At 39.3% G+C, this 22,769-nt stretch overlaps 1 protein-coding gene across 1 annotated transcript in view; it reads left to right on the forward strand.

The window, feature by feature from the left end:
- Window positions 1-22,769, forward strand: part of LOC111575341 (protein kinase C-binding protein NELL1) — a 345,892-nt gene that overhangs the window by 77,100 nt on the left and 246,023 nt on the right. The gene's annotated exons all lie outside the window — the stretch shown is intronic.

The raw sequence follows: 22,769 nt of genomic DNA on the forward strand, positions 1-22,769 counted from the left end.
CACATCCTCCGAACAGCAGACAGGAAGAACATTACAGAAGGTATTCCAGTATCACATCTCACTTCTGTCTCTGTTTTCCATCACAAGCAGCACTCTGTGCTTGTTTAGAGACCTGTAAGTGAATATTAAACGAATAAATCCAGATTGCGGAGAAGAGGAGTCGCTGTTGGAGCCGCTTGACCTCAGTGTTTCAGCCCAGACATGACTAATCCAGCTTGGCTGCTCTCCTGTCCTGCTGTGACTCATTCTGTGGACTCGTTCTCATCTTATCGACAATATTCAATCTCTGTCTGTAATTATGCTTCTTCTGTTCATTGATTAATGTGGCTCATTAGCTTTGCTCAGCTCAGTTTATTCACAGGAGTAACATCTCTTTTTCGCTGCTGCCCTAATAAATGATCCCAATCAGTCGCATAGTTTTACTAAATAAATGTCTGCCCTTGAATGTGTTTTATTACAAGCTGAGCCCACATTTAACATTATTTAAATCTGCACACGTTCAGCAGTCTTTTGATCTCCTAAGTCTGTCTGCATGGAATGCAGAGAAATGCCGTAAATGACGTGACTCAGGAGATTTCAGTGTATAAAGTCAACACAGATGAGTTGAAATGAAGTCAGTCCTTGTTGCTGTGAAGTGACAGTTGCATTAATTAGCAAGGTAGTTTGAAATGATGCAGAAAGCTTAAAAGCTAAAGAAGAGCATCCAGCTATGGAATCTGATTATTAAATTAGGCATGAAGTAAGCGTTCCAGTAGCAAAAAGGTCTCTCCTGGCATGTAGAAATATAGGATTCCAGCCTTGGCTGAGTTTCTCATGGGGAGCACTATTTATCCCCAGGTTTTCTATCACCATCCAAATATTCTTTGCATCCTTGTTAAGCACTGAAGGTAAGGCTGGAAGCTTGGAAGCTTTGTGTCACCAGCAGAATAATAAGTTTCCTCAGGGACTTTATTTGCGCATTCTGCTGTTGTTTGACCACCGACTTTAAACTATGGCCCCTTTTTTGCCTCTAGTGAAGCGGTTTATGCCCCAACAGTGCAGAAATGGTGTGACAGTTATTATAATATATGCCTTCCTCATTTTGTATTCTTTGGCTCGTTCCCTCACAGGTCAGCATTGTCAAGACAGTTATTTACTGTTTATCAGTAGCATAAATTTAGGTGTCAAACTTCTCCAAAGTTGCACTCCACACTAAAACTCTACACTGTATTTGATCTCTGCAAGTGAACCCACCAATGATTCCAGTTTTGCTGTTAAAGGTGCTGGTGTGTCCTGACCTCAACTCCGAGGTCAGAGTACGTTAACTTTTTTTTTCCTGCTACAAATATATTCTCAGTAAAAGTCAACGTCTCTGACATCCAGACCAAGAACTGCAGTTCTGTCTGCCTGCTGCTCTGTGGAGGGAAAAAAAAAGTTATAACTCACCTGTCCAGATGAAAAATGCATTTTCTGTTTTGCCTCAGCAGCATTTTAGGAGCATTTCAATGAACTGCTCTGACGTTCAGAAATAATGATGTGTATTGAAATGCATAATGTTATTGCACTCAGATGTGCCGAGTGATAAGATGGCTGCAGTGCGTTTCCTCACACAGAGTAAATTACTTTCTTTGACAGAAGACTTCTTTGCACTGACCTGCTCCACCTATCATTTCCAAGTGCTTTTTATTGAATAAACACCGTGTTTTTGTGGGTATCTTCTCTGCCACACTAACATTTGTGTGATAGCGCCTGTATTAGTGTTGCTGCAGAGCCAGGACAAGGTCAGACGCTTACATAACTGTAGTATGTAATGTAATCTCCAAATTTTCCTAATTGAATTAGTGGCAGACACCCAGTACATACACCCTTGTCACACACTCGAAGTTAGCTCTTTGTTTTGGACCTGAATAGCTAATTGCGGTAATGACATTGGCTCTGCCTGCCATTTACACCCACCATGCGGCTGTCCTCCCTCCTCCCAGAAGGTCATTTCATGTGCAGACTGCCTCGTGTTACCCAGGGGGCCTTTTCTGCTCTCAGCAATGTTCGGTTCCTGCTGCTGGCTCTGTCGCCTCTCTGGGCCTCATCCTTATTTGGCACCCGGTGTAGCCAGGGCTCTGCTGCATGTGTGATCTTCAGATGCGATATGAAAGTCAACCTTCAAGCGGGATGGAGTTGAAAGTGACTGGTTTCTCCTTGTTGGCTTCTTCCTTCGAGGTGCAAGTATGGAAATGGGCTGCAAACAAAAGCAAGCCCCCTCTCAAGATCTTCTCAAGCCCCCTTTTTCTCTCTTGTTCCCTTCTCTGCCTGCGAGCGCTCTGTCCCTCAGTAGACTGTATACAGGAATTCATCAGACATTAAATTTCACGCTCCGCTAACGTCGACGGCATGAAAACGCTCAAAAGATTGAACAACACACTGGATTTTTTTGCTGTGCTAAAACCTAATAGGGCTAAAGTGTACATCTTGTCCTGAGGGTGGTGCTAAACGAAAGGTTACTGCTCATTAAAATCAAACCACTCACTGTTTTTATTGTGCATAGCTAACGTTGTCATTTCCTAGTTGTATGTACTGGATTCAGCTGCTCAGATTTGGCAGATAAAGCTGACATTTAGGCCTCACAGTGGTGCTTGCCTGATAGGAAAGCTCATAAAGCATCCAACGTGGAAAAGGGTTCATCCTCTGGGAAGCTCGTGATTCTGTAAAATACTCAGTCTGTCATTTTTGAAATCTAGTTCTATGTCAGTGTATGGAAATTACGGTGGTACTAGAGTACTGTGCAGGCTAATGGACCAGCATTGAAAGGGATTATCTTTAACACAAACCAGACAGACAAACAAATACAAAACCTTAACACAAGGTTAGTAGCTTTTTTTCTTGCATCTTGTAACTGCCTTTAAATCTTTCTTAGCAGGTTTAGTTCCTTGGTTGTCATGGAAACAGGCCTGGACAAATCCTTTATCCAGTTATTGAGCTCATTTGTATGTCATGCTTTTGCCCTGATTACTGCGCACCAACATTCCCCGAGAAAAAAAACTATCCAGCAGAGACGGTATTATTAAAACAGTCAGATTTATTTCTTCTTCTGTTTGTGACTCGGTAGGTTGTCTGTGTCTAACGGTGATTTTGAGACAAAAGCAGGATTTTGTGTTTATTGGTAAAGAGTTCTGGACAAGGAGGCAAATTAGAACAAAGATCGGAGGAACTGCTGAATATGGAAGAGCTCAGTTCACTTCTCTGCCTTGTGTATTTACCAACATGTTTTTCCTTTTACTGTACTTTAGAGTCAAATGTCATTATGCATTCAGTGTAGAGATGTTAAAATCTGTATGTACAGTTGTGAGCAAAAGTCTAAATACACAGTGTATATAATGGCATTCTTGAAGTTCCAGTTACTTCTAGCTCTTAATTTCCTGTCATGTCACAAAAAATCAATCATGCATTTTGATTTTGTTTTCTTCATAAATCTGTTATAGGTCTTCTGGAAAAATGACAAAACCTGTTGGGTCAAAAATACGCATATAGCCATGCTAATAATTGGTTACATGTCTCTTTGGCCTTTTTCACTTCAATTAGGCACCTTTGGTAGCTGTCTGCAAGTTTCTGGTTGTATTTTTGACCATCTTTCTTGACAGGATTGGTACAGTTTGAATTTGTTGGCTCACTGACACAGAGTTGCTTCTTTGTCACAGTCCACAGGTTCTTGATTGGGTTTAAGTCAGGACTGTTAGTTTAAAACCTTAATGCTAGCCTTATTGAGCTACTTCTTTACCACTTTTGATGTGGGTTTGGAGTCATTGTCATTTTAAAACACCCAACTGCATCCAAGGCCAACCTTCTGACTGATGATTTTGCATTTTCCTTCAGATTGTCTAGGTAATCCTGTTCTTTATTAATCCATTTACTTTGTGTAAAACACCAGTTCCACTGGCATAAAAGCAGCCCTGTGGAGCATAATGCTGCCACCACCATGCTTGAGAAAATCCATTCTTGTTTTTTGTGACAAAGACACGTGTGTTCCAATTGTTCCATCATAGGAAAGTCTGAGTTTTAGGAGTCATTGGTAACACAACACTGCAATGCTATGCATGTTTTTTTTTTACTAGTGTATGTAAACTTCACGACTATGTATGAGTATGTCTAGAAATATGGAGTGCACACTACAAGAAAGCAAACATTTGATTCATTAAAACTAAAGCTAATTTTTGAAATCTGGGAACACAGACACACTGTTGCAAGAAAACACTAAGCAGAAACACTGAGTTTTAAATTGCTTACTACATATTATGCAGGTCAAAGGTTACTACACTTACAAGTCAGTTGGCAAATGTCTGTGAAATAGATGTAGGTTAAGAACTTCTAGTTTTGGTCACAACTGTACAGCGTTAGCAAGTTTGACTAAAGAGTCAGAGACAAAGCTATTGCTCCTTTTGCTCCCATTTGATTCTACAACTCATTTTTGGTTCCAGAAGTTAAGATATTTTTTATTGTTCTGTGTGTTTACTTTTGTATTCTGTTTGCTGGAGCATATTGTTGGAGAGAATGTGGGCGTCACAGCAGGAGAGTTTATATACTCATCAGTGACAAGTTTTACTTATTGAATAACTGAATAACAATTGGGCCTTTATTTACATCTTTTGGAGTTTAGCGTGAATACGACTTTGTGTCACTCGTGTCATTATGTGTGACTACTGTGGTTTGATTTCTGACAGCAGTCTTTTTTTCCCCCTTGTTGTTTAAGGTCAAGACAGTGAAGGTGCAAATTTACTGATACTGCTCCATTAGCTGCTATTCAGTCTCTGAATGTCTTCATTCAATCTGTCACCTGGAGTGATGCAGCTGTTGAATTCAGTGTAGAGTAAAATCTAAATATCCTAAGAGGACATCTTACAAGCATTTATTTTGTAAACCAACTGAGTTTTCCCTGGTTTCCCCCAGAGTCATTATGAACACAATGGTTGGAGCTATAAGACTGTCAGTGATGCAGTGGGAATACAGTGCACTTACAGATAATATAAATTTGCCAGAGGGATGGCTGTAGGGATGGCAGTGATTACTACTTTTGTCACTGTATATCAACAACAAATACATGTGGTCATCATATCTGATGCATTCACAGGTTCCAGAGACTGCACCCGACTTGCTTTAGTAATTGTAAGGCTTTTGATCTTGTGCCATCATGTTGATATCTGTAGCTTTAAATGAAATGACTCGACAGCTGTGGAGTAGCTAACTGGCGTGAAATTTAGACAGAAATTCCTGCATCTATCAAGGTGCATTGTAAGAACTCTAGAGATCTTTTCACTTTGCATACTGGGCAAATATGAGGATAGATTTTTCATCCATCCAACAAATCTGCATGCACTGTCCAACTTTACAACATCCTGGACAAAAATTCTCAAAGAAGTCAAGAATCTCAAACTAATTTCTAGGTTCTGCTGAAATTAAGTGTGATTCCAACTCATTTTCTTGCATGTTTAGTCCCACTCTAGACTCATAAAAAAATAACGTTCTCATTCATATTGTATAAGGAAATGTGCGATTTGTACCCTTCGTTGATATTTTCATGAATCGTAATGCAGGCCTTTTTTCTCCTGAGCAGTACAACTGTCCAACATACCATGAGAAAACAAGTGAATCCTGCACCCTTTTGGCAAAAACACGAGCAAGATGCCAAATTGGGTTCACAGCAGAAATGATATTTCCTTTGGCAATTTGAGATGGAATGTGTAATTGGACCAATTAGCACCAGAAGCCTGTGCCAGGTTGCATCATGCCTCCCCCCAAGGTTTCCTCTAACCGCTGTGGTTGGAAGTATTAGAATATGTTTGATTCTGTCTTCAACCTGTCAGATTTCTTGGTTGAAATGACTTGTGTAATTATTGATGAAGGCCAGTAGATGACGGGTTCAGCCGCAGTTAGAGGAGCAGATGCATAAACAGCACGAGAATGTGGTAATGAAGAGGTGTTTACATGGCTTGATTTAACCACATGCTTTGCTAACAATGTAGTCTGATCCACATTATTCATCTCATTTGGCCCATAAATCATCCAGGAACATTAATGTTTAAGAAGCAGTTGTGCCCCAAACGAGCTTCTTTTGTGACTAAAAAATGGCCTGTTACTGGTTTAGATTGTAGAGTTTGGGTGGCACAAAAACAAGTAATTTGGAGAAGCTCTGGGTACGTATAATGAGCACTTATCACTATTTCTCGACATTTAATAATCAGGACATTAAGTGATGATGAAAATAATTGTGCCTTTCAGGTCTACATGTGAGCAAAGACAGCAGTTTGATGATAGAGGCTGGTTTAGCGTGACAGAATCTATGTTTCTAGCTGTCTGCTCCGTCTCATCTTTGGTGTGTGGGCAAGTGGTCTCTTTTTTTCTGTATTTTTCTTTTAGTTCTGTCTTTATGGTTTCCTGTTTTTTTTCCATTGTCCTCAATTTACATTTCCGGCAATGCTGTTAATATGCACATCAAGGCTGCGACTGATGGCACAATCATCTGAAATCCATTTGAACGCTTCTGTATTATGACAAATCAACATTATGTATGCTTGCTGATGATAGCGGACCTGTTTCACATTCATGAGTCTGTAGTCGGACGTAAGGTTTTTGTCTGTTTCATTACACACCCGGCTAATGAAGAAAAGGAGACATTGGGAGCTCTCCACCTTAAAGATCTCATAATGATATCACTCGAACTGCTTCTGTGTCCAGCAGCCAGAAAATGACATTCTGCTTTGCTCATTAAAGAAGCTAGTGAGCTGGAAGGTATATTGTCTTTTTTCATACCTTGCTAAGCAGCAGCCAGGCCAAAACTATCATTAGGATAAGAGAACGGCTGTTAGAATGGAATGGAACATTAGATTAATGACAGAGCCGCAAAGACGCTAAACTTCAATCTGATAACGTGGTAAGTTTATGTTCATTGTACTCCTGTGCCTTTTCTCTGCTATGTAATGTATGCTGATGATTTAAATATATATTAGGCGATGTAGTGATATGGGTGGACAGGTTTAAGCATAGTTAAGCTAAGCATGAAACACTATAAATGTTGCTCCAAATGAGGAATCCAGGTGTAACGTTTTAATTTCCTTTGAAGGGCAGTGCCAGCGCCGCTCAGCAGAGCAGCAAGCATTCATTACCTGATCACTGACGCCCCGGCCAAGAGGAGGGTACTGCGCGAAGAATAATAATGAGCCGAAGCCAGATTAATAATGCTACATGATGCTGTCTGTAACCTAGACACTGTTGACCTTGTCCTTGGCAGGGTTTGGGCTCCAGATACAGTTGGTATCTGACAGAGAAGCTGCTTTTGTTTGACCGAGTGGTTATATTGTCACACCTTCACAGGACACACAGTGAAAGCAGGGAGGAAATTATATGTGGCCTTTGGGTCTCTAATCAATGGAGCAACTCCAGCAGAATAGCCCACATTTAGATCAATGGGCGGCCATGCTTCCAGTGCAGCGGCTCACACAGGCCTCTGAGTAATTACTCCTGCAGCAGGCAGCCTAATGAAGGAAAATTTTAAATGTCAATGAAGTGGTGGTGGTTGTAGAGTCCTTTTTTTTCTCCTCCATTTGATTTCCTGTAATGTGCTTCTCATGTCAGCTAGGCTGCACAGAAAAACCTCCACCATATGAGTGGGATTTTTAATCAATGTCGCAAAGCTGCCATTCAGCTGATGCAGCTGTTAACACACATTATTTTCCCACAGGGTCACCTGCAGTTGATTCAAGGGTGTGAACTGATAAAGTGGTGATGTCGATGTGAAATATTCTGGTGCTAATTGGCTTGTTTTTTTCTTTCCATTACTGTTTACATCAGTAATATTCTCTTCTTTGCGTATGACTGTTCAGTCTTAAGTTATTTATCCAGTTAGATGCCCTGGATGTTTTGTTTTGGACAGTGACAGAATTGTGGATTGCAGTTGGGTAAGTCGGTGGTATTTCAGATAGCAGTGTTGCTCCACTGTCTCGGATTTTGCTCAGAGTTTATCTTTTTATTTGTTAAACTTGGTTCTGTCAAATATTTTGGCTGAATTGTTAAAATTTTGCATGTTTTCAGACATGGGAATTTTTGTATTTTCACTCTCAGACAAACTTCTTACCTGGGAAGCTATTTCAAGGGTTCAATATCTCCAAAAATGTAACTCCCATAGCCACGAAATTTGGTTAGGACACAGTAGATTGAATGGCTCCAACATACCAAATTTTTAAATATTGTCCCCTTGAAAATGCATAAACGCAGAAAACTTTCAAACAAGGGAGCTGTTAGGGCCCCAGAAATTTCTTGTTAGTGTTTATTATGAGCGTATCCATATTTCCTACTAAAAATAAAGTATTTAGTTGACATTATGCCAAGTTTTGAAACCTCTCGCTTAAGGATTTCCATTTTTTAATTTATTTTTGCTATTTTGACATGTAAAAATGGTCAAGTGGACTCATTCTTGGAGCACCGAAACTGGTGTGCATAGGGGGAATGTCACAAGTCGATTCCATATTTCTTCCTATTGAAGTTGAACAACATATGAGCCTTATGTTCCTTTCCCAAATTTTCCCATACATGCGTGAAATCAACACTAAACAGAGAAACAGATGGTAGTTTGACACATTGTATTAAATGTTATGTTCATTGAAACACATACTGGCAAGAAAACAAAACAAAACATGACTTTCTATTTTTGGACATACTGAACCCCTAAAATACTCATGTTAGATGTTTTTTTTTTTTTTTAAGACGAAAATGTAAAACATTAGTGTAAAGGTAACACTCAGCTCCACTAGGAGCCTGCTTGCTGAATAGAACTTAACAGAACAGCTGGATCTCTGACAGCATTGTGTTAAGAACAGGTTTTCGATTAACTTCAATGCATCAGTTCGGGAAACATTTATGCAGAGTTGTTTATAATACTGGCCATTCGTGAACTCCAAATTGATTCTATTCTGCAGATGAAAGCCAACAATATCACTACCTCCCTTGCATGTTTTGATCAAGAGCGCACAGAGAGAAGCTATTCACAGATGATTCTGTTGTCAGTGTGTTTGTGAGTGGAGCTCTGCAGTGAAATAACAGTTTGTCATTTTAAATAGTAAAAAGATAGAAAACCAATATGCAATGGCCAGTGTTGATTCTGTGGCCGACTGCTACAAGTGAATCAATGTGTAAGACTGGTTTCGACTTGCCAAGACTTCAACAAGCAGCAGGGTGATGTAGTTCTGTTCTCTGAGGGCTGATTCAGGCTTTTACCCTCCTTATGAGCAGACAGATGCAGACTTTGAGAGTAGAAGACGGACATGTATGTGGTTCTATTCATACTACAATAAGAACTCATCATTCTGAAGCAGTCGGTCCTATTACCCCTCTAGCAGCGAGTTACAGACTGAGCGGGACACAGGATTGCATACTAGGGATAGGTTCATTATCATGGCCGATATTTGTCATTTTTAAGATTATCGGTATCTGTGCTTTTATTGATAAGCGTGCTACTTCAGGTCTGATGCAACGTCCTCTCTCTGTCGTGACTCTGTGGTCTCAGAAATGTATCTATAGCAGCAAAAACTGAATAAGAAATGCAAACCAGGAAAATAGCTCCTCTCAGTGGCTAAGGCTATGCTAACGACTAGCAGCTTAGTTAGGAACCAGCCACAGATTAACCTGAAACCGAGTTTGGAAAACAGTAATTAATAAAGCTTTAAGATATGAACCGTAGTGGACAGTTAAAGTGACAGAACAGAGGAAGATTAGGAAAATAGAGGAGAACATCAGGAGACAAACTGATCATTCTCAGTTGAGCCCACATAAAACAGAGGAAAGCATCATATCTTAATCACTCCCTTTCTATTTTACATATTCAGGTGTAGTCATCCCTTATGAATGAAAAAGCCTAGTTATGAATGACAGATAGATTCTCTGCTACCACATGCTGTTAGAGTATTATATTTATTGTATATCAGTTCCAAATATCAGCTTTTAAGCATTGCTTAATTTAATATCGGCTCTTAAAAAAACACAAAAAACAAAAACACCATATGGATCCACTACTATTGCATACCATTGTGGACCCTTGCAGATATGGAAAGCATGATTTGACCTTAAAGTCTACTGCACCCTCACACAAATAAGCTCGCAGATACCTAAATTTGGTCCTGATTGAATTAAAATCAATCTGTATGAACATAATTTAAAAATGCAGAGTTCGATAAATGCTCTAGATATCAAAATTTAGCATGCGTATGAGTAATCTTGGGCTTAATGGTACGTTAAATAACCAATCTTTCGATTGTCCACGTTTTGTAATCTCACTTCTGACATTGGAATTTCATGGTACTTATGCACGGTTTTGTTGCTCTTCAGGAATTCGATCACAGGAATGGCCTCTGGCAGTATTGTGTCAGATCTAGAAGGCTGACCATCAGCTGAAGCATTTTATTAGGGTATATTCCAGTTTTATGGGTTCCTCGCCTGATGCAACAAAGCTCCCCAGCTGGATTTAAACTGAGGATATCGCAGCAATGTAGTGGGGCTCTGACTAGTGGGCCACCAGGACACCCCATAGTTTTTTCCAATTTCCTTTGTTTCTTTATATTCCTGCTTAGATGTTGTACCTGTTACCGACATACCACCGTCAGCAGCAGTTGGCCGAACATCTTGTTACATGATGAATGCATCTTCATGCCTCGGTCGTGATCCATGAGATAAAGACTGCCGCCATTAGCCTCCCTGACCCTCTATCATCCCTTTGCTCAATTATCAGACTGTGTTTACTGGAACACATTTGAGGCTGTTAGTCCTCCCAATAGTTTCCTTGTATCTGAGATTTGCTGTTGTGGTGTCAGGTGTGATGGAGTGTGTCATTACTGTAGCCTCCCTCCATCAAGCTCAGCATGGTCCAGCCCACCTCCTGCAGGCAGGCGGTCCAGCTCGGGCCCCTGAGGAGGAAGAGCTGCTTCGCCAAGGAGACCCTGGGGACGCACATATATACCACAAGTGTACATCCACATCTCCCCGTCCTCTCCATCTTCTGTCTTTTTAAAGAATATATCTGCAGCTATAGCCATCGTACCTTATCACAAAAGGACAGAAGCCTCTATCAACAGATAAGGTCATTGTTGAGGTGAAGTAATTACAGATATCTGACACAGCGAGGAAGATGGCATACAGTTCCTTTGGGAATTGGGTGACAAAGCCAGATTAGACTCTATCTTCATCTACATACTGTAGTTAAAACCAATCTTATCCTCTGAACCAACCAGGGGGTAGAGGAATTTGGGTCGTTTTATCCATTAAACATGACACATCTGCCATCTTATTGGGATATGTTCTAGTTTCATGTTTTCCTTGCCTGTTTCAGCAGAAGTATGCTCCAGTTCTTTTCGCTTGGTTTCAGCTTTTCTGTTTTCCGTTATTTTGCATCACATATTGCCAAAATATCTTTAAAAATATGACATTAAAAGAACCCTGTCTTGGCCACATACCCTCCATTAGCGATTTGTAGGTCTTTCATTTCTACTGCAGGATGACTTAGACTGGATTTAACAGTGAAAGGGAGTATTGACTCAAATCGCATGGCTGCCATCTCGGAGCATAAAGCCAGCGTCTTTCAACCGCAGTGGGTGGCAGGCGGCTCCAGTCTGAGTGGAGCTGGTACAGTTCGATTCATTCGCAGCACTTAAAAAGCATGAGAGAGACTGACAGATGCCCTTTTAGAAGTAGATGCTGCAGAGCTGCGGTGACAGCTGCCTGTATATACAGTAGAGCTTCCACTGAAGTCGAGAAAAGACCGGAGTAAGAAAGACGCCAGCAGAACATTATTCCACACCACAATTGATCATCTTCGCGCTGCTTGGGCTGTAGCTACGACTATTTTCTTGCATTTATTTTCTCTATCAATCGATTTATTTGTTCTATGGAGCAAAAACAAATGTCTTGCATGCTGACTGTCACTTGAAGCCACTTTATTGATCATATTTTTTTTCCTCAGACCTTAAACAGTTGAAGTTCACATAGACAGAGCACATTTGGGAAAATGCAGCCAAGTGGAGAACACTAACAACATTTCCTATACAAATTAACAAACAGCAAGCTAAAATGTGTGAAATCAAACATGTTACTGAACTTCTTTGTTCCATAAAATGCAAGAATGTTGAAAAATGTTGATCACAATTCCCTAAATCCTACTATGTCATCCAAAATCTAAAGGTATTCACGAAATAATCTCAAATAAGAGGCTTAAACTGGGTAATGTTTGCTTGAAAAAAAGATAAGTTGTTATTAAAATGTTGATACATTTTGTTGATGAGTAAATAGAATCTTTATCTCCACTTAGATACTCAGCCTTTTTATGTTCAAGAACACAAAACAGCTATTAAGCAGCTTTTGCCAAGATGTCAACCTAAGAGCCACAAAACAGTGAAACTAATTTCAAGATTAGGAGAACTGCCCCAAAATGTGGTTAAAAAAAATGGAGCCACTATCTTTGGCACTTGGTAACAAAAGAGATAAAACAAACATGACTATACTTTTATACGTTTCAGAGAAAACGCAGTCATGAATAATTAAAAGATTCTATATTTTAGATAAGAAAGTGCAGCTTGAGTTTGAATAAGTGAGCCTGTATTTCTGTAGCATTTTTTAAACCCAGACTTGCGGAGTTCTTCTCAGAAGTAAAAATAGCAGATGCAGGAAACAACAGTTAAAATGCAACAGCAGAGAAGCGCAGACCAAACTATATATATATATATATATATATATATATATATATATATATATATATATATATATATATATATATATATATATATATATATATATATATACAGGAAACAAACCCAAGTGTGCCTCTATTCAGGCTGGCATCGCACCATACACAGATTGGATTCTACCTCCATTTGTTGTTACATTTCAAATGTTTGGAGTATCTTATATGGACATGTGTGTGCATTTGTGCCGTATACCAATGCAATTCCTCCTGATAATAAGATTTTTCATTGCCTGATCCTGACAGAATAGTTGCAAGATGACACTGCTGCATCTATAACATGGAAATCTCATGTGTCCTCACACGTGGAGTCTGAGGAGGAGTTAATTCTGAATGAAACCAGGATTTCTCAGTTTGTTCGAGATGATTCGGCTCCAGATGTGAATCAAACATGATCTCTAGAGGAGAGACAAGTACGCACAACAATGGACAGCAAAACTGTACAAAGTGAAAGCAGACTCTCTGAACAAGCACACAAGACTTTCAAGACAAGGCTTCATGCTATGCTTATTGCCTATTTTGCTGTCAATAAACTCACTCTCTGGACTTCTTTCTTTGTCTCTGAGGTCCTATTAGTCGTCTACGATCACAAAAGTTCTTGATTGATATTTTTATTATTTTTTTTCTATTGCAGATGTAGGTCTTAACTTGTTCTTCTAATCCATCCAGGGACCTTCAAGGAAACAGTGTGTTTTTTTTTTTTACACTTCTGAAGAATTACAAAGGCAATAACATTACTATCCAATCTCAAGTGAACTCTTTATTGCTTTGGTGAATGAAAGCATAGCAGCCACGTTGGCTCTTGAAAAACCTTACTGGACAGGTCCGTGCTTGTTTTAAGCATTCAGAAATCTGCTCAAGCCTTGTTCAGAGAGTAAGTAATGTATGAAGTTACTCATCTGAAGTCTACTATGAGCTCACCTGAGCACACAGGCTACAAATACGATGACAGTAATCTTTTTTACGTACTTCTGTGTTGTGGAAAGTGGATGAGTTCTTTTTCAAGATGTTGTTAAATGCTACTATTTCTGTATTTTTAGTCATGTGGTTACCATAGTATGTGCAATGCCCTGGAAACCGTCATGCACTGCTTGATGTACTCTAACTCTGCTTACACCTTGAATCACTGTCGTCAGAAAGGTGTTACCACGAGTTGTAGTTATTCCCAGGCATTTTACTGTGATGCCGAGCTCTCACACACTGTTCACTAGCACACTGTACCCAACTCTGTACATGGAGGTGGAAGAGAATTGTGTTTTCGACTTGTAGATGGAGGAAACTTTTGACCTGATAAAGTGCCAACCCCTGCTCCTAACACTTTTCACTGTGCCGGGATACGCCCACTGTAATGCAGATGATGCAGGTCTGCTACAGTTATTGCAACTATGTGTAGATAGACGGAGTAAGAAGTATAGCAGCAGTGGATATATCTGTGTATATACAGTACATTAGCATAAAGAAAGTGCTGATCCGTTGCTGTCTTTATACAGCGGAGTAGAAGTTCACATGTAAATGAGCTGGAATTCATATCCAATCACAGTAAATGGACTGTAACTGAGAACCAGCTCAATTACTGTGAGCACATAGGAATTACTAGGGTGTAATTTGCATTCACAAAGGAAAGATTGTCTTGCTGTAATTCCTGTATATTTTGTCCACAATATATCTTCAGTTTATTCCCGTCCACACACTGGTACCCGCTGTGGAGTGTTGTGTGTTTTTGGATTGTCTACAACGCTTGTACTCCAGTGTGGTTTTGTAATGAATTACTCGGCTCAGCTGGCTCAGATGAAGCACCGCATGATGAAGCCATTCATTCAGTTTTATGTTTTTACAGGCTGATATGACGTAAGGGCATCTCATGGTCTTCTTAGGACCACAGCAGAAGTGGTTACTGATATAACCTGAGCATTTTATGTAGAAAAAAGGCTCCAAAAACACAAAGGGAAAAGTCAAGCCAGTTGGCATTTGATTTGGTCTTTAGATGTCATTCTTTGAGTTCTTAAATACAATTGGGCTTTAGTCCTTAAATGTTGTATTTCTGTTCTATATTACTGCATTTAAATCTGGTTAACCATCTAAATTATTCAGGATTTAAAAGTCTTCAGATTTCACACAATTCCAGACTGACTGACTCTATGTATTACATTAATGCACAGCTTTAAACAGAGTTATTATTATCCATCTTGCACGTTTCAAGCTTTTGTTAACATACTGTGCAACCTTGCATGTTCTCATTTGCACATTCCTGCACGCTTAAAATCATTCTGTTACCCTTTGTGTTTTACACCGATCGGGCATAACATCATGACGACCTGCGTGATATTGTGTTGGTCCCCGTTATGTCGTCAAAAATGCTCTGAACCACTGGGCCTGGACCAGAGGACCTCTCAGGGTCAATCAAACTTGTTCCACTGCATCCTTTTGATGCTTGATCCTTAAAAGGGTTTGGGAAGTTTGGAGGTCAAACCAACATCTCGGGCGATTGTCATGTTCCTCAAGACGTTCCTGATTGTTTGATGTCTTTGCAGTGTGTTGTGGTCCATTTTCCTGCGGGGGTAGGCCAGTGACATTTAGGATTGCCATTTGCATGAGGGAGTGTGCTTGATCTGGGGCAATGCTTATTTTGGTGTCTAAGTCTCATCAACACAGACTCCAAAATCCAAGCTTTTCCAGCAGATCACCACGTAGTACCATTATGATCAATGTTATTCACTTCACTTGTCAATAGTCATTATGTTGTAGCTGATCAGTGTATAAACCCTTGATTACACTTACTGTTAATTTGACTTATGATGCTGCTTCTTATTACTCAGCCATGGAATGAGGTGGAGTTATGTGACGATCAGCGTACGTTTTTCCGTCTGTCTGTCTGTCTGTTAGCAACATTATTCAAAAACGGACAAACAGGTTTGGATGAAATTTTTAGAGAAGGTCAGAAATGACACAAGGACCAAGTGATTAGATTTTGGCAGTGATGCGGCTTATAGTCTGGATCCATGGATTTGTTGAAGATAGTTTTTGTATAGCACGGCGTCACAGTAACCATGATAACAAGTGAACACTACATCAGCTGCCTGCTGGCGATCACATGATTGCAATCCTACTACAAATCAACCGCTGTGGGCTTATCCAGACTTGTCCGTCCGAAATGATACAAAGAAAAATTGATTAAATTGTGGGGGCGTTTCCGAGTCCCATCAATTCCCACCGCCCGCTACATATTTAGGTCATGCGATTCGGTGTCTGTACATAACATACACATGCATAACACACGCCTGTGCTCACCACAAAGTCATTTTGTTTGTGGGTACATCTATATTAAATGGCCACATTCTATGGTGCCATGATTTCTGCCACAAATTTTTTCAAGATTTCATCTGTCCGAAATGATACAATGACTGAGAAGCCTTGACGGAGTACTGTGCTCTGAGTGCTTTTCTTGTTTATATTGTAAATCCTAATACCAACAACTGGCAGCCCTTTATAATCTATGCTATTGTTTATGCACTAAAACACCAAGTCAGATTCTTTGTATGTGAAACCCTACTTGGCAATTCTGACTCAGAATTGACGAAAACGCCCTAAAACCCAGCCCCAGTTTCATGCACCTTTTTGAGCATTTTCCAGCACACAGGAACCCGAGCTAACCACGGTAACCAGTAATCTGCCCCCCGCCTTCAGTGACTTGGCATATTCCAGCTTGTGCTTCTGGCAGCGGATAAACTGAGAGCTTTGAGAATTCTGTCCCATGGCGAGGTGAGCAATTCAAAAGGGATGTAGACTCCCGATTTCATCTCTCTGCCAGGGGAAAAGACACAAACATGACAGAAAACGCCTCAAGCTCAACTAGTGGAAAATTGAAAGTGGTCTGGAGTTTAGTGTGGCCGACAGATATTGGCAGCGCAAATAATAAAGGCTGTGATTGAGATTGTTCTTTTGAAGGGAAGCCATGAAGGCTGCCAGAGACCTAAATAAATAGTGTCGAACTTTTGAAGATGAAAGCTCTTAGTTTTGGAATGTTTCTGACATGTAATCCTTAAGCTAGACAGACGTGGCTTTTGATAGCGTTTGCGCCTTTGTGTGCTGTTTATTTAGCCCTTTTATTTGCTCTTATCAGTGGCTTAAAGACAAACTCTGGGAAGCAGCCAGCCAGTACAGCTGAAATCCTGACCGCCTCAAGATTAAATGTAGTTTATTCAATTCGGTCAGTAAATCGGTGGGAACGAGGCAGCCTGGCAGCTTATTGAAATGGACTGTCAACAAAATATGTGCGAGGTAGTAAGATGTGGATTTATACAGTCTGCCATACGGTGCCTCCACAGTTCTATGTGGCCATAAGGCAGCACTTTCCACATCTCAGGGTTCCCTCTTTACTTCAGCCCCTCCATTCACATGAATGATGGCGAGTCGCTCTATACCTGCCCGACTCCTTCTTCTTCTCCTCCATCGAGATGTGGGTCTCTCTCTCTTTCCTTAACGCTCACATCCACACAGACTATGATAAAGGTTAAGAGGAGCAGAGTGAAATTGGAGCAGCACTGCCCCATTTTACAGGTTATTGATGAAGTGATGGGCCTGCCTCATCTGGCTCCACTGTATCATGAATTCCCTGCAAACCGCTCCACGTCCAACAAGCTTTAATGGATTAGCATTACAGTGCATGCAGAGGGATCCGCGAGATTCTTCCATCCTGGTAGATTTAGTATTACCTGTGGTTTCTGCTCGTAACAGCAGCCTAAATATTGTGGCACTTTTTAGGTACCTAAAAATAAATCAGAAAGCATCCGGTAGGTGTGTTTAATGAACAACCCAGTATATGCAGATACCTAGTAATAATTTGTTATAAAAAAAAACATTTTCCTTCATGTTGTGAGCAACTGCAACCTGTGTCACTGTGATAAATTACTATAAAAATGCAGCCAAATACTATTAGTAGTGTGCTCTTTTTCCAAAATGTTGGCTAAAACAGTAAAATATAATGCTTTTTCAGAACCAAAAACAATTGACCACTAATAGTAAACTACTGTAAAAATTGAGCAAAGCATTTTTCAGACTTGATTCACACAGTGAAGAATATTATGTATTTTTTAAATTTCACACTGATGCTCTTAAATAAATAAAATAGTACATAACAATAAAAATCAGTATTATACAATTTTAAATTTCTCACATAATTATTATTTTTTCCATTATTTTATTGCAGCCTTTGAATACGTATTCATGACTCATAAAAATTTGACTCGCCTTATCCTTTATGTTTCATATGATTTAGTGCTGTATGCATTTTTTAAAATGACAGAGATGTAAGATCCTAATACTGGATCATAAAAATGGAAGACATGTTGTTATTTATAGTAGATGTCTGCGATTTACAATTTATACATTTAAAGTAGGAAAATAGAATTTACAGACAATGCCATATAAACACATGATATGATAGAAAGTTTAGTTAAAGTAAACCCCAAAGTACTCTACTGTGGAGTTCTATAATCAACAGTATTTCACTTTTTACACCACCAAGGAACGCCGCAGAGTTACGTGACGATCGACGTATGTTTGTCTGTTTGTCTTTCTTTGTGCAACATTACTCAAAAACAGAATGACGGATTTGGGTGAAATTTTCAGGATAGGTTAGAAATGACACAAGGACCAAGTGAGTAGATTTTGGCAGTGATGCAGCTTATAGTCTGGACCCACGGATTTGTTAAAGATTTCTGGTTCATTGCTAGATAGCGGCATGGCATCACTGTAACCATGACAACAAGTGGACACTACATCAGCTGCCTGCTGACGATCACATGATTGAAATCCTACAACAAATCCACCGCTGCGGACTTATAGGGACTTATCCAGTTGAAATCATACAACGACTGAGCAGCTTTGGTGGAGTATTGCGCTCTCTTAGTGCTTTTCATGCTTACAGTTGTTACACTGTAAAATTACTGCATCCACAGCCAGCAGTATTTTACTTTGATTTTAAAGAAAAATGTTTCATACAGCAATCACAATAGTGTAATGTTTATAAAATGTAGAAGAAAAGTTGTAATTTACAGGTAGCTGCAGTTACAGTTGACTACAGTAGCAACACTATAAATACAGTATATTACATGAAATTGTAATCACAGTATTTAAAAGGGAACTTCATATTCTACATAAGAGTGCTGTAATCAATTATGGAGTAATTAGTTGTTTGGGTAAATTACAATAGTAACAGCAAAAATGAATTTATAAGAATTTTATAGGTGAATTTGTTACAGTGCAGGTAGCTTTGCTCACAGCAGAAGAATGTGGTAAGATTTTTTACCTTGCTAAGGAGTTTCCTGCAGCTCTTCATCTGCTCATTGTGACTGTTTCTTCTTATTTCAGACGTGCAGCTAAAAAAATGTCAATCATCAATGTAATTTCAGCGACAAAAATTCAGCCTCACAATAAAGACCAACCAGTTAAATGCTTCCAACTTGAATCAGCAGCAGGAAATGTCCAGTTCCTGTTTGCAGAATGCAGCTGAGAGAGTGAACAGTTAACAATAAGACTGATGTCAGCGAGATAAAATTCAAACCAGTAACACGGGATTTCATGCTACATCATTTTCTGTGAGTCCCTCATGCATATATATAGACAATTTGAATGCTCAGTCATTCATGACACATTGAAGGACAACTATGTTATTCATGTAGTCAACACTCGGTCTGATGCGTAATCAGAAAAGCCCATTGCTTCCAGTCGAATAGAAATTGATGCGTAATCACATTGTGCAGACTGACAGTGAAGAGAAGGAGCTCGTCATTACTTGCAGATCCCTGAAAGCATGAGGAATGCAAGCTATTATTCTTTAAAGAACCTCTGCAGTCACTGATTAAACCCTTCAAAGCTCATCTCTGTGTGTCAAAATTGCATTAAAAAAACTACTCTAAACCACACAATGGGAAGTTGTAATGTTGGAGGTCACAATATTGATACGGAAAGCCTGCACCCTTCAAAATGACAGGATTGATTTCTTGTCATTTACTTTTTGCGTGTGAATCCTCAGAAATATGTATTTACGTTCCTGAGACTGTCATCAGTACACTGCAGTTTCAAGGTGAAAATGCTTACTTTGTTCATAATGTGAAATCCACCATACTGCTGTATTGACAGGGTTAAAAAAATAAAATAAAATTTTTACCAGAGGTCATGTGTTGCACCCTGTTGTACTAGAATGCAGGAGGCGGCCTGCATGATACGAATCAGTAAATGAGGCCATTGAAGACTGAAGATGAAAAAAACCCACAACACATAGCAATTATTGAATAATAATAGTAAGATGAGATACAGGTATGGATTGAAGCTTCCATTTACCTACATTGTATTTGAATTGGAGCAGAATTCTATACGACAGCAATCTTTTAAACCCTGACAAATGCATTCAAAATGATATGCACTACTACAGAACACTATGGTTCTAGTAATGTGAGACATTCATCATATATTGACACATTTATTCAGATTCTCCTCTTTTCTTTTGGTGGGAAATTGTTGCTTTTCCTCTTTGAATCCTGCACCACGGCGATAGAGAAGCCCTGTTACTCACACTGTACACTATGTTGACTGGTGTATGTTCTGTATAATTGGCTGTTGATGGGTACAGCCTGCAGTGTCGCAACATGTAAATATACCTGCGACTGTATCACTGTTCTGTGTGACATTGCTTTTCTTTTGTGAAGCTCATCACCACTGAGATGTCGGTGACAGAACGGTCGGGGGAAGACAAAATCAGGTGTAATTACATGACCTCTATATCTTCTACCGCAGTGACAGCTTGGCCAGCAGGTGGGAAATTGGACAGCTACAGTATAAACAGCATTGAGGCGCTGCAGCACGTGATCGTCAGGGTGAATAGGATGCTCATGACAACATACACGAGCATGCGGTAGTTGGAGACAAACCACTTAAAAATAGATTTAATGGGCATTTGAAGACATAAAAGAACATTACATCTATAACAATGACTGTATAGGAATTTAGTGACCACAAGAGGGACACAAATGTGACTTTTAATAACCATCCGACCCATTGAAAGGTTTGAAAAGCATTTTATCTTTAAAAATTCCCCCAAATTACATTATTTATCAGAAACTGAAACTAAAATACAGAAACAAATGTTCAATTTTTTACTTTCCAGTGGTACTTGGACCTACAAAGTGTGACAACTAGTTCTGTTGGACAAATTAACCAGTTCGGCCAAATCTCTTTATTCAACACGTCATTTAAAAAGTTGCCTTAACTTAACCTCAAAGAAAAGAACTTCCTTATTACTGTGCTTTATTCTTTGCCTTATCTAGTTATTTTTTTTAATTTTTTTGTTGCTGTGAATTGTATCTTGGACCCACTATGACTGTAATATGTACTATGGTGAACTCTTGTTTTTTTTTCTTCCCCCATGTTCAAAGAAATTTAAAAAGTGAATTAATTAATTAGCCTTAAAAAAAAAACCCTCAAGCCAGATTCTAGTGTAACAGTCGTGATGAAAAAATCTGCAACTTTTCGGCTGAACTGCAGGCAGTGTTTACACTGGAGACAAGTATGGAAACACAATGCAAGTAAAGTAAATAGTAAAATATAATATGTAGAGTCTCGTTTCTTTCTCCAGTATTGGTAATATCTGTGAGAATTTTGAAATTTGTTGTACATGTTCATTGTAGGTTTTTATAGCTTTTAAAAAAAAAAAAAAATCAAGCAAACAGAAAAAAAAAAAAACGAAAACTTATTTTTTTCTTTTTTATATGATTTATGGCTTCACACAGCACTTCAGTCCTCTTTACTTCTAGCCAGGATTGTGTAATTTCTGTAGAGTTGCAGGACTTCATATTTCCATGCTAAATGAGACCACAGTGGGTAAAAATATGACAGGATCAAAAAGCATCATGCAGTGCTAGGAGTTCAGAGGATTTAATTACATATTTGTTGCTGTTTTGTGGTCAATTTGCTCCCGCATTGGTGGAAATTAGCCTCTTTATTGCTGTTTTTCAAGGAACCACATGAATTATTGGCTTATTTTTTGTCTGATGTTTCAATTTTCCAAACATCTCTTATTATATAGGTCACAAACGAATACAGAATTTGCACAGTAGGTTGCTGATCTTTAGAGATTCTTTCATTTGATTAAGTTTCTATGAAGATGTTTTGGTCAATTTTCTTTTTTCTTCTTTGATGTTAAATTCATATGCATATAAGTCTGAATTGAATTTGCAATACATGTACTTGAAGCCAGAACACACTCTCCTGAACTACCCTCAGCTTTTTATGTCGAACATGTATTGTATGAAATGTTGCATCCCAGTGGAGCCCACTTGCTTCCCACTGATGTCAAAGGCTAATTGTTTACTGGCAGCCATTGTAGCTTTGATTTGCTTGCTTTTGAGTAAAATCCAGCTGCACTGTTTGCCTCCTAGATGTCCTACCTTCCTTTTGTCCAGTGTGGAAGCTTGTTTGAGCTGCCTGTGGTTTTATATGTGAGGCTGAAAACTGCAGCGCTGCAGCAAATCTGGCGATCTTTTGACATTACAGGGAGTCATTTCGCTCAATGTTAATAACAAAAATACTACTTAATGGAGCTTTAAGTGTAACCCAGAGGCGTAAAAAATGACCATGATTCATGTGCACGGGGGTCGGTGTGGTCATATATCAAGACCAATCACCTGCCCAGCTGCTGACCTTTCTGCCTCACAAATCTCACTTTCTGTCCTCTACACAGTTTCAGAAACAACCTCCACCGCAGATAAAAATACATTTTATATTCTGCGATGATTGATCTCCTCTGCGCTTTGATGAATCCTCGACTTAGTAAGTGTTAGCAGTAAAGCCTGTCATATCGGAGAAGTGGTAGTTTACAGTAAAATGAGATCAAAACAGGTACTAAAAAACTGCATGTGATGTTCCTCCAGTGAAGCTCAAATCCAGAACAAGAGAGAAATCTGCTGTATTTAGCACCTGCATTGTGAGGAGGAGGAGAAAACCTGGCAAAGTGTTTGCTAACATC

The sequence above is a fragment of the Amphiprion ocellaris genome, chromosome 1 (assembly GCF_022539595.1).
Source record: "Amphiprion ocellaris isolate individual 3 ecotype Okinawa chromosome 1, ASM2253959v1, whole genome shotgun sequence".
Lineage (NCBI taxonomy): Eukaryota > Metazoa > Chordata > Actinopteri > Pomacentridae > Amphiprion > Amphiprion ocellaris.